The following is a 13,535-nucleotide window of genomic DNA, read 5'->3' as shown; positions in this document are numbered from 1 at the left end:
CAGCAGCCTGAAAGTCCTAGCCGAGCCACAAATGCGCGATTAGGTAATGTCAATGCTGCGTGGCCGCGTCATCCGCCCCTTAAAAGGAGTAGTGAACGCCGGTCCCGCCGCAGCTAGTAGGCTAACCTTAGTTGTGATCTCCCTCCTAAGAGTCCCCCCGGAGCATTGAACACAGCTCCTACTCCCCGTTCAAAAGGACTGTACAAATAAGCAAATCAACAAATCAGTGCGATAGCAGGCAGCACACTAATACACCCCACACAGTAACTGTCTAAAACTTTAAAAATAGGCAGCTTTCTTCCCACCAATAATAAAATTCAAACTAGCAAAGTTCCCCCAAAGCACAAACAGTAACGAAATATGCGTTTTCTTTTTTTGAAAAACACGGAAAGGAACCGGCAGCGGCAGCAGCCTGAAAGTCCTAGCCGAGCCGCAATTGCGCGATTAGGTAATGTCAATGTGGGTGTTTTCTGTTTCCGCTTCAATGGTGATCACTGTTGTGGTTGTTGCCTGCTCCAACCACTCCCTGAGGGCTGGGTCACACTCACCCCACACCGATACTGCGAAGGCGTCACTGGTCATGTGAGCCAGTTAATAAACAGTGGCTGGGCGCACGTGCCCATAGCCAGTTCAGCTGACTATCACAGTTTGTCTGTGTGCTTGTTACGTATGCATGTTGGCCCCGGGCCCTACCACATTAAATTGTGAGGTGTACAGCATACCCAACCTAGTCAACCCAGGCAGTGTGTGAGACCTTGGACATATAGCTCGCTCGTCCCCCCAGTAATACGGATTAGGAGTGGACTGGTGTGAATGATTATCCCGGGTCTCTGGGCGTGGTTCAGTACTGTAATGTGCAAAGGCGTGTGTCTGTGTCGCAGTGTGTGTGTCCGTTGTTAGGTGTAAGTTGTCCTAGGCATGGGTGGTAAACTCCGTTCCGGTCACAGAATTTGGGTAATTTTGCGTTCCGCGTAGAACGCGGAATTGCCAAAAATTCCACGTTCCCGCAGCTTTGTGGAATTTTTTGCTTGTTCACTCTTTCAAAATGCGTGTTCACGAGATATTTACCCCGAGCATGCAAACAGCATTCGCGAACAGGAGAAAAGCATAGTGAATGGGCGGAGCAAGCACTTCCGCGTGTTTGTGGAACTCTGCATGTTCGTGGAGATTTTTTACCATTTCGCAGAGCTTTGTGTAGCGCGACTACGCAAATTCTGCCCACCCCTAAGTGGTCCCTGATGGGACTTGGACACCCACGTATGGCATCTAGTTCTGCTGCCATGAGTTTGAACCCCACCCACACCTGTTCAGCTATATCCCTCTGGCGGTCTGACACCTGGCCTTGGGTTGCGATGTATGCTAGGGTGATGTGCTGGGAGCCAGCCGTGGTGGTGTGTGCTTCCTGCTGTGTGGTCTGTGCAGGGTGTGGTATTTCCTCGATGCAGCTAGGATGCCCTGCTCCTGGAGGTGGGTTGCCATAGATGTCCATGAGCTGTTGTATGACGACGGTGGTGGGGTCCTCTTCATCGTCATTGAGGAGTTGTCTGGTCTGCCATGCAGGAGGTGTTGATTGTCCCTCTGCCAAGTGGAGGGGAGATGCATGTGAACATTGTGTTGACGTGTATGGTGACGCACCATACAAGTTTGCATACAGACTGCATGACAATGTACATTGTGACTGTTTGGGAGGGGCTGACTATTTGAGACGGGACAGTGGATGTTTACACGATATCACAGATGTGTGTTTGTACTTGGCCATTTTCCACTCACATTTCCCTGCCATACCAGGAGACATTTGTCCCTTTCTACTGGCAAGCGGACCCAGTTGTGTCCCCTGTTCTGTTCTGGACGTGTTTTGGTTTGTACCACCTTGTTGTCAATGTTGCTGTGCTCTGCATGTTATGTGTGTGCTGCAGTTTAGGAGAGTCACCCCTGCAGCTCTGATTTCATTGTCCCTTATCCGTTTCATGTGATGTGCCTTTGACTTCTGTGCCTCTACAGTGCTGGAATTTTGCATACTTGGCTACATTGTTCTCTTGATGGGGGTTGGGGGTCTGGAACATGTTTTGTCCGCAGATGTGTTCTAGACGTCAGGGGTTGAATGTGCACGTGGATGTGTCAGAGTGTGACCTGCTCCTTTACAGAGGTGGTCCACACTCTGCCACCTCAGTTTCTTTGCGTGCAACATTTCATGATATGATGACTGGGGCAATGCTATCTGTCATGCAGTGTCACTTGCAATGTCAGTGTTGCTCACGGACACGCCGCATTACTTGGTTTGACACATGTGCATGGGTTGGTTGTGAGATTGGAGGTGTGTGGGAGGGGCCCCCTCTGGGCACATAGTCGACAGGGGCCTACTTGCTGTTCCTAGATGTGCTGCAGTGTGGCAAGGGGATCAGGGACATGCTCCAGGGTCATTGTGGGTGTGCAGTGTGCTGTACTTAATTGTGCATGTGTGCCATTGTGCCCATCTGCCCCGTCCCCCCAGTCCCTGGTCATTACTCGCCCTGTTGCTGTGGTGTCAGGTCTTGTTGGGCAGTGTGGTGTCCCCCAACTCCTGCCACCGTCTCCCCACTGATGACTGTGTAGACCATTTCCTCCATCTCATCCAGCTCGTCCTGTGGCGCTGGACTTCCACCTCCGGTCTGCATTGCTGCCTTCTGGTTGTTGGCGAGTATGTGCTTGGTTTGGTGCTTCCCATCATTCCTGTGCCTCTTGGCCTCTTCCATTGTCCTCCTCAGCACTCCGACTACATTCGCCTTGTCCACGATGGACTGCCATATCCCATTTTTTAGTGCCAATGACATTGTTGTGACGGCTAACAGTAGTTGATGGTGTTCTGTCACCTCCATTATCATGATCCGGTTTTCTTGTCGTCTGGACAGTGTCCTCCTCTTCTCCTTGTTCTTGCCTTTCCCTGTTCCCGAGGTCCCGGCCTGGTTGTCTGTGGGGCTTGTGGGGTTTGTGTTGTCCTCTGCACTCGTTTGGGGTACATCCATGGTGCTACTGCTTTTCTGGTGCATTTTCCCACATGAGTCGTGGGAATTGCAGGCCTGTGGCTGGTTATCGCTGCTTTTTGTATTGCGATTTGGGCCATCGCTGCTTTTTTTGCATTGGTGTTTCGCATTTGTTCACTGTCGCGTTGGTTTTAACGCGATCATTGTCGCGTTATGGTGGAACTATCGCATGGTGCTGCCGGGTTGAGAATTCCACGTTGACACAGTGTTATTTTCCCTCGATAGACTGCGATGTGCAAAGTTGTGTTAAGCTAAATTTGCGATGTTTAACACACGTTCTTGAGAATATGCCCCGTAGTGTGGTTGATTGTCATCATAACTTCAGTTACTCATGAAGTGTATTGTATAGTGTCAGTGTTGCACATAACAGAGTGTATAAGGGTGTTGTATGTGTAATGGCATTAGAGATGCTTCATATTATTGTGAGCTTTTTTCTACTTCTACCTCTGATGACATACTCCTTTATAGAGTAATGTGTACAACATTTGTTTGGATGATGTCATCAGTGATGTCATCAGTAATGCCATAAATGATGTCATAGGACATGTAATGAGTGATGTAATATGTGAGGTCATAAGCAGTGCATGGTGGAAGTGCAAGTTATAGTTAGCTCTGCAAAATGTAACTGTTGATTTCTGTGTTTTTTTTAGTTGAAAATATTATGTTGCCACTGAAATTTTCAGCAAACTATTGAAGTTGGGCGGAGTTGGTCGAGTGCCACAATGTGCAATTCCACAGAGTTGCCTAAAAACTCTTAGGAATTCTGCTCCGTACTCACTATGCATGCAGGCAGCTGACCTGGAGGATTCCTTGCCCCCAGACTTCCACCTCCTTTACAGCTTTCCTAAATCTGGCATTCTCCGTGCCCAAGCTGTCCTCCTCATGTCTCCTCCTTGTCGGTAAAAAACCCCTTTGCTGTACAACATGGGGGGACTGTGCATGGGCCATGCATGCATATACACAGTCCTCCCAAGTTGTACAGCGTAGGGGTTTTGGAGTGGATGAGGAGACAGCCAGGAGGAGGACAGCCCTGGCACGAAGAACACCAGATCTAGGTAAGACTCCTTATTTTCTCGTTCCAGTGGTGAGCGGCAGGGTCAAACTCCACCACGCTGTAGAATCAGAGTTTTCCTCAACTCCGTGTTCCCAGCAGAGGGCGGAGTTGGCAAAACTCTACAAACTCAGCTGGCGGAGTGGAGTTCGCCGCCCACCCTTACTAACTATAACGTCACTTTAATCTTGTTTTTTTCAGTGAAGTTCGAAAGCTTTTTAAAAGACAAAATCAGATCTTATTATCACACCTAACTATAACGTCATGTTAACATTTGGCTTTTTCAGTGAATTTCTAAGGTTTTTTTAACGATAGAATTGTAACTCCTAGCTATAACATCACTTTAACCATTGATTTTTTCGGTGAATTTCTGGATTTTCTTTTAATGTAAAGTAATATATTACTATACATAACGCCTTTGGCTGTGTGTGGCAGGGGTTTGACCACAGGCTCTGGCCTACGGCAAGGCTATTCATCTATCCCCTTTCAGAAAAGAAAGCTCATGCCATTCAATGACTTCGGCCGTACGCTGTGTGTGTTCGGCCGCGGGGCCTGACGAATGCTCAGGCCCTGCAAATGACCCTACGCAGGCAGCCAGTCTCAGCCATGAATGGCCTTAATCTGTGTAATGCATCCGATTAGCCTCAGGGCACGCAATGGTCAAGCCCTGCAAATGACCCTCTCTGGGGAGTCAACGCCAGCCATGCATGACCAGCACTCCCCCAAAGGTTGAACAGGACTCGTTCCCAAGCAACTCTTAGCCCTGGGGACCCTAAGGGCCAAAACATTTATATTAGAGGAAGGGGTGCATTGCTCCCCTCCTTGAGCCTCAGGAGATGCCAGGGCCCCCATACTCCAGGCCAAACATATTTATCTTAGGGGAGGGTGGTTTGTTACACCCCTCAACAAGCCCAAATGGACCTTAGGGACCCCTTCCTAGAGGCAACATTCTGATTAATATGGGAGAGGGGCATGTGACCCCTCTCTATGAGCCTTATGAGGCCCCAGGAACCTAATCCCTGGGTCCAAAACAAATTATTTTATGGGAGGGGCAAGTGCCTCCCCTTTCTGAGCCCAAATGGTTCTCAGGGACTCCATCCCCTGGGGCAAAAAAATTATAATGATAGGTGAGGGAGGCAGGAGCCCCCCTCTCAAGTCTTAAGAGGCTTTAGAGACCCCTCCCCCTGGTCAAAAACAGGTATTTTTTGACAGGGGCACATTCCCCACTCCTGAGCCCAAATGAGCTCTGAGGACCCAATCCTCCCAGGGCCAACCACTAATAATAAAGGGGGGTGTGCAGCCCCCTTCTAAGTCTTAAGAGGCTCTGGGGACCCCAGGGCCACATTTTAATATTGAGAGGAGGGGGGCCCGCACCCCCGCTTCCCGAGTCCTAATACGCCCTGTGAACCCCCATTCCCAAGGCCAAATCCTGTTATTAAGGGGAAAGGAGCCTTATTAGGCCCTACAGACTCCAGGCCAAAAGCAATAAAAATGGGAGTGGTCCATCCAGCCCCCATGCCTCATTAGGCCCCAGGAACCCCTTAACCAGATCTGATTAGCAATATTAATAAAAGGGGTGAGCGGCTCCATTCCTAGAACCATCTTGGGCCTCAGGGACTCTTTTACCAGGGGCCTGAGGTGGGTGCACCCGTGCCCACCTGGCGCACCCACAAACCACAAGTTGAGGGCCAAGGAGTGAACCCCATGACCCCCAAAGCCCCACGCGGCTCACTGCATGGTCCTGGAGCCAGCATTGCTCCCGCCTGGAGGGAGGAGTTATCTTTGCATGCTCCTTCCTGGTTGGAGCAATATCTGTTTCCTTACCTGCAGCAAGCGGGAGCCTTTTTAAATCTCCTGCTGACTAAGATCAGACTTGCCATCCCTGCCACGATACTGTAGGCAGGGAAACCATGTTTGCTCCCATCCAGCCGGAGATTTAGAATGCTCATACCAGGTGGGAGCAGACATGTTTCCCTGCTCATGCCAGTGTGATCAGGGAAACTAATACTGTCCCATGGGTGGGCTCTTTGAGACCGAAAAATAGAGGAGGCACCAGGTGATGTGGTATCTCCGGCCTTCTAAGTCTCATGGAGGGTTTCTGTGCACCCCGCTCTCTTTTTCTTTGCAGCAATTGGACCCCAGTGCTAAGCTTCCTGGAGACTTTTTAAGTTCTAAGGGGCCATGTCCCCTCTAATATGCAAATTTGCCCCGTGGTATGTGGGTCTGATACCTTATAGATGTTCTGAGAGGGTGACCATGCGCCCCTCCTGTTTTGTTAAAGTTGGTCTTGTGGATGGGGTTACTGGGGGCTCTAATCTGCTAGGGGACTGGACCACCACTCATGCCCCTACTCAAATATTTTCAAAAATTGCAGTCTGACATTTTTTTCAATTTCTATTATTTCCTTGATTCGCGGAAGTCCTGCTGGATTGTGGAAAAAACTACAGATTTTTTTTTACATTTTGAGACCAAGGTGGCACCCCACATGGCGTAGACCGGAACTGTATCATTACCCTACCCCCTTATAGTTTTCTTTACTTTTACAATCATAAGGTTCTATGTTTTTTTAAATTGGGTGCTAGTGACTCTCGCAAGATTCCCTCAAACATAATCGTCCAGCGATACAACTTTTTTGGGAGCCTAATATCTCCAAAACTACTTAACGGATTTACACCAAAATCACAAAGAACACACCTTCATGACTGAAATCTAGCTTCCTGCCAAATTTGGTTAATTCTGTTCAGCAGTTTTTTATGGTAGCGCTGCTAAGAAATTCTATGGAAAATGCATGTGGATTTTGTGTTTTGGTAATCCCCCTTTATTCTCGGCCCCTGCTTGGCGGATCACCCAGAAACTTTTCATGCAAAAACTGGACAGAAAAGAGAAACTTATTGGAAATTTTCGTGGAGATTCGTAAAAGGACGCCACAGTTATTAGCAATACAAAAAGGCATTTGCTATGAAACCCCGATCCTAACTATAACTACCGAGTGGGGACCACCATTGGGTAATTTATATGTTTGTCTGTAGTGGGGGTGGAATTTAAGTTACCTTAGCTACACTTGCCAGCGTGGTAAAAGCATGTGCAAAATGGTGGCATTGTGAGCAAAAAAATTATTGATCTAACCCAGACCTGTGACTGAAGTGAATGTTTGGCAATGTTAAGCATTCCATCCATCATCTTTTTGTGTTACTATAGTCGCCCTAAATGGGAAAGGTATGCTCAGGCGAGGGTCCAGTGCTCGCTATGCCACTGGACTCAAGCTAGCCTGACTGATGAAGGATGATACCCCAAAACCAGTCCAACAATGCTCGTTTCTGGTCAGGGAACACTTGGTTTAGCAGTTCAGGCTGGTCTGTTCACATGAGGAGTAAGGCAAGACCTATTTGCATATGTCTGGGTGTAATTTGTGGTGGCATGGTGAGTGATGGAATGATGGATTCAACACTGATCTCTTGACTAGGGGTGAAGGTTTGACCTGTTCCGCATTCAGTCCATCATTTCTGTGTCTTTTGCTTTCTCGCTCTAAGTACGCGGGGTTTGCCCAGACATGGGTCTCATTGCAGAGGTTTGGCCCAGGTGCGGAGACTCCCCCATGACTGCGGGGCCTCTTCCACGAACGCAGAGACTCTCTCACAACTGCGGGGCCTCCATCATGGGTGCAGAGACTCCCCACGACTGCAGGGCCTCCTCCACGAGCGCAGAGGTCCTTTGTGGATCAGGCCCTAAGTGTACATGCCTGGATTTTTCCACGGGTGCTATATTTTGTGTTTCATATTATACTGACCTGACATGTAAAGTTCTAACCTGGGTGTAAATTACTCCCTGACAAGCAGGAACATAGTAATATGTGTAGTTTCTGTACACTTTGAAAAGGAAGGTGTTGCCTTTAAAGTGTAGCACATTCCATGACACTGTGGTTGCAAGGTGATTTTCTGAACTCTCAAAAGTTCATACAACATTATTCGGAAAGAACAGTATTAGAGCTCTCCAGGGATGACCACTGTGCACATTGTCCTGTGGGTAACAGTGTTTCCAGCCACTTGCTCAGCGTATCGCCAATTGCCCTCACGTTACACTACAACATCACACAACCACACTCACTTCTGTTGTACTCACTGCATCCACTCACCTTTGTACTCAGACCATCACATTCATATGACACCAGCACATCAGCTGCCAATGCACTGACCACATAGCCCTAATCACCTCACACTTGCCACATTTATTCTGTCACATTGACTGCCAATGTACTTGCCACCTAACCATCATCACATCACACTTGCAACATTTAAAATATCACATTGACTAATGTTGCACTCACCACATAGCCCTCATCACATCACACTTGCCACATTGTCCTCATCACATCACACTTGCTACATTTACAATATCACATTGACTAAAGTTGTACTCACCACATAGCCCTCATCATATCACACTCACCAAATTTACTATACCACATTGACTGCCATTGCACTCGCCACATAGCCTTCATCACATCACACTTTCTATATTTACACTATCACAGTGACTGCCATTACACTTTGCATATAGCCCTCATCACATCACATGGCCTATTTACCCTATTACATTGACTGCCATTGCACTAACCACATAGCCCTCAGAATGTATGACGTTACATTGCATACAGTCTCAACGCATGGCTTTACAACGCGGTCGTTACAACGAACGTGTCATTACCACACATGCCAATACATCGCAATCCGTTTCAACGACTTGCTGTAGGGGGCACGCTGGACTTAGGAATAGTATTAATTACTATTCCTACTCCAGTTTGCGCAACAGCAGGGAAGGTGTTGGATTTAAAATCCAACGCATTCCCTGGTGTTGCATGCCCCCTACAGCAAGTCGTTGATACGACTTGTGATGTAATGGCACACATGGTAACAACGCGGACGTTGTAATGACCTCGTTGTAAAGCCATTGCGTTGTGGAAAAAGCATTGTAAATGCTGTTTCCCAGCCCTCATCAAATCACACTTGCCACATTCGACTCACTATATCACATTTGCAACTACACGATCATAGACACATACCATCACATATTGCTGTTGTAGTCGCAGCGTCACCCTCACCACACAACATTGACACTATCACTCTTGGGCTATCACACTAAAATAATCAAGATGACCCAGATCACAGTCATTGTATCAGTGTCATTTACATGCTGCTTCCATAAACAACGTCATGTTCCAAGGGACAATGTTTCAGTCCCCGTCAGCCATTGGCTCTCTGCTCTGTGACCAACAGCATTGTGCTTGCACACATGTGCACATCTACCTTAAAATGAGTGGCAGGGCTTGTGGGCCATTGCTTTTCTGATCCTTTTTTCTTTCCATTCTTTATCCTATTTTTAATTATTTTTGTTCACTCTTGTTTAAACTATTTTTTTCAGGCTTTAGCAAGTCAAAGCCAAAGTTGGTGCCAATTAAGATCATATTTACCTGTGATGTTTATTAAAAATAAAAAGGGGATTCTATGTGTGCAAGGAATCACCTACACCATTCTAATATAATTGTTTCTGACGGTTAATTTTTTTTTCAAAAGTAACATTTTTTATTTCAAGCATTTGCCACCACGTTTAGAGAGTGATACGTTTTCTTTTTAATTTGTGCCACATGCATGTAATAACAATATAAGTGCTAAATAAAATAAAATTGACGAAGCTGACGGCTGAACCTTTCATCACACCAGATTCACCGTACGCTGGCCCTTATCAAGGAGGCCCATGCAGCCACACTGCACATGTTCATTCTTTCCTAGGACCAGACATCACTTTATGCCCTGAAGAAGTTCATTGTGTATGAGGGAAACGCGTTGGCTGGCAATTTTCCTTATTTGGACTCTCAGAAAATAAAAAAAATCCATTAAGAAACCCTAACCAAGACTATATGACATATTGAAAACTATTTTTACTTAACGGGTGGTGTACCACTCCATATCTTGGGCTCATCCCTCCTCTGCTTCGCAGCTGGCACCCAACAACGGCAGGTGCTGGAGTAGCTTGTGCACACCCATCTGGATTTGTTGAATCAAATACAAAGGGAACACAGCAGGGGAGTGCGGTCACTGCGTCCGCCGTTGCCTGTAAACTGTATTCTGCTTAGAATAAAATTGCACCATCTTGCCAAGGACAGACCTACTGGTTGTGCCAATGCTTGTTTCAGGAGAGTCTTCAGGAAACCAAGCACAAATGACGAGGATGTTTTTCTTCAGTTCGTAATTGTCAGGTGGGGAGAGCTGTAGATCAGATCCTCAGTACCAGCAGGATTGACTCAGCCTTTCGACCTTCCAGTGCTGATAAATCGAGTATCTAAAATATGGCGGTCTGAACACTTGTGCCTAGTCAACATTCAGTCTTTGGTGTGAGCTATATAAATTGTGATTACTACTGGTATGACTAAGTAATCACACTTCGAATGGTAAATACTATGGCCAAGATAACACAGAGAGCATTTGCTGATATCAAAACTTCACTGGTAAACCCAGCACTTTAAGAGAAGAAGCAGGACTGGATCCCAAGATGTTGTTTCACTGACCTTGAAGTCAAATAAACGCCACACAGCATGAGAAGTCTTATATTTATTCATCAATTACAGAATTAGAGGATGCGTCTGTTTTCATTTATTGTATAAGTACAAGGAGGTGAGATGAAGTCTGTTTTCATATTGTTTAAGTCTGTGACGAAGTCAGCATTTATTTTTTACATTTAAAAGTGTAGAAAGGGGGCCTTCATTCTGATTTAACATGTTTTTATCCTTAATTTGTCTTCTTTATTGATGTAGGCGACACACGTAGTCTGGCCCCCTTTGATCTGCTGCATTCCAACCTAAGGAAAAAAGTTATAAAATTGTCTTATTTTAAGAGACTAAAATGAAATTCAATGCTGATTTTCACTGAATTTAAAAAAAGGAATGCATGTTATTGCAGTTTCTTAGATTTGTAGCACTGGCAATAACCACAATAGGTTGTACTAATCTTACAAGGCTAGAGGCATCTTCCCAGGAGCTCTCAAGACAGACCAGATCCTCCTGCTCCTGAAAACTCTACATTAAACCCTGAGGACTTCTCCAACTACTGACTCATCACGCACTTATCCTTCACCAGATCACTGTAAATGTACTCTATGCTCAACTCCAGGATGGCATCAGTTCTAGCTATCTCCTTCCTGACTACGCATCTGGATTCAGAGCATGCCGCAGCACCAAGACTGTTCCCGTACACATTGTAGATGATGCCCTCCTGAGATCAGATGTAGATGACTCCTGCCTCCTGGTACTGCTGGACGGATGTATGACGTTACAACGCACACTTTTACAACGCATGCACTTACAACGCATTTTTTACAACGCATAATCCATTACAACGCATGACATTACAACGCATGACACTACAACGCATTTTTAAAAAATACCTTTACAACGCATTGCCATTACAACGCATACTACCTTTACAACGCATACCATTACAACGCATTATATTAAATTACATTTAAGGTAAGTATTAGATAGTATAGGGGTAAAAATTACTATTCTAACTCCAGGGGGTGCAACAGTAGGGTAAGTGTTGGATAGTATAGGGGTAAAAATTACTATTCTAACTCCAGGGGGTGCATCAGTAGGGTAAGTGTTGGATAGTATAGGGGTAAAAATTACTATTCTAACTCCAGGGGGTGCAACAGTAGGGTAAGTGTTGGATAGTGTAGGGGTAAAAATTACTATTCTAACTCCAGGGGGTGCATCAGTAGGGTAAGTGTTGGATAGTATAGGGGTAAAAATTACTATTCTAACTCCAGGGGGTGCATCAGTAGGGTAAGTGTTGGATAGTATAGGGGTAAAAATTACTATTCTAACTCCAGGGGGTGCATCAGTAGGGTAAGTGTTGGATAGTATAGGGGTAAAAATTACTATTCTAACTCCAGGGGGTGCATCAGTAGGGTAAGTGTTGGCTAGTATAGGGGTAAAAATTACTATTCTAACTCCAGGGGGTGCATCAGTAGGGTAAGTGTTGGATAGTATAGGGGTAAAAATTACTATTCTAACTCCAGGGGGTGCATCAGTAGGGTAAGTGTTGGATAGTATAGGGGTAAAAATTACTATTCTAACTCCAGGGGGTGCATCAGTAGGGTAAGTGTTGGATAGTATAGGGGTAAAAATTACTATTCTAACTCCAGGGGGTGCATTAGTAGGGTAAGTGTTGGATAGTATAGGGGTAAAAATTACTATTCTAACTCCAGGGGGTGCAACAGTAGGGTAAGTGTTGGATAGTATAGGGGTAAAAATTACTATTCTAACTCCAGGGGGTGCAACAGTAGGGTAAGTGTTGGATAGTGTAGTGTAATATTATGCGTTGTAATGGTATGCGTTGTAATGGTAGTATGTGTTGTAATGGAATGCGTTGTAAAGGTAGTTTTTAAAAATGCGTTGTAATGGTATGCGTTGTAATGTCATGCGTTGTAATGGATTATGCGTTGTAAAAAATGCGTTGTAAAGGTAGTGCGTTGTAAAAGTTGCGTTGTAAAGGTTGTTCCCCCTGCTGGACATCTCTCCATCTTCAACACAGTCAACCACCCCACCCTCATACACACTCTGGAGTCCCAACCTAGATTTCCTGGCATTTTCTTTCACAGGATCTCTGTCTGCTTTTTTAGTACCAGTTTGATCACATGAACACCTCCAAGTGTCAAAAGATCCCTATCACCTGTGGATTCCCCCAGGGCTTCATACTGTTCCCTGTCATATTCAGTCTCAACTGGGAGCCTGTTGGGGTTGTCCTCACAGAGCATCAAGATGCATCAATACCCAGATGATACACAACGTGGTTCAACAGTCTCCTCTTTCAGATCGCCAAGGAACCAAAGCCAGCCTGCACATCATAAAAAACAAACATGGATGACCAGCACCGACCTTGAGATCCACCTGAACTTTGACAGCATTGAAACCTAATTTCACTGAAATCCAAGACACTTGGATTCATCTTGGATGCCAACCTCATCCCCAAGGAACACATCGTAAAAACAAGTCTTCCTGGTAGCAGGTCTCTCTTCTAAAGAAAGGACACAGTTTCCTTCCTTTTACTCTACCAGCTTAGTACTTGCACTTAATGTCTTATGCTGAACATGTTCACATCACCCCCATCCTGATGGAACTCCATAGGCTCCCCCTCACCAGCCAACACTATATTCAAAGCAGCTGCAGAATTGATTAGGGAGTTATGAAAGAAACCCTGCATTTCTTGCAGATAAGCTCATCATTTCTGGTGGTTTGTGGCACACTTGCAATCAGGACCCCATCAGACTGTAGACTAAAAAATTAAGAAACAACAGCAGGGTTTTAAGTCTATGCACGCAGGATCTAGAATGACATCCCTGCATCGATCCTAACTGTCTCAACGCTGCTCTGATTCACAAAAGAGCTGAAGACGCTCTTCTTTCAAGAACAC

At 45.8% G+C, this 13,535-nt stretch overlaps 1 protein-coding gene across 1 annotated transcript in view; it reads right to left on the bottom strand.

The window, feature by feature from the left end:
• Positions 1-10,735: 10,735 nt before the first annotated feature.
• Positions 10,736-13,535, bottom strand: part of LOC146830186 (prostate stem cell antigen-like) — a 108,545-nt gene continuing 105,745 nt past the window's right edge. Inside the window, exon 4 of the mRNA XM_085604024.1 lies at positions 10,736-10,923. The gene's annotated coding sequence lies outside the window, so the exon portion shown is untranslated. The remainder of the gene's footprint in view (positions 10,924-13,535) is intronic.

The sequence above is a fragment of the Triturus cristatus genome, chromosome 5_1 (assembly GCF_964204655.1).
Source record: "Triturus cristatus chromosome 5_1, aTriCri1.1, whole genome shotgun sequence".
Taxonomy (NCBI): domain Eukaryota; kingdom Metazoa; phylum Chordata; class Amphibia; order Caudata; family Salamandridae; genus Triturus; species Triturus cristatus.
This window is presented reverse-complemented; position numbering and strand designations above follow the sequence as displayed.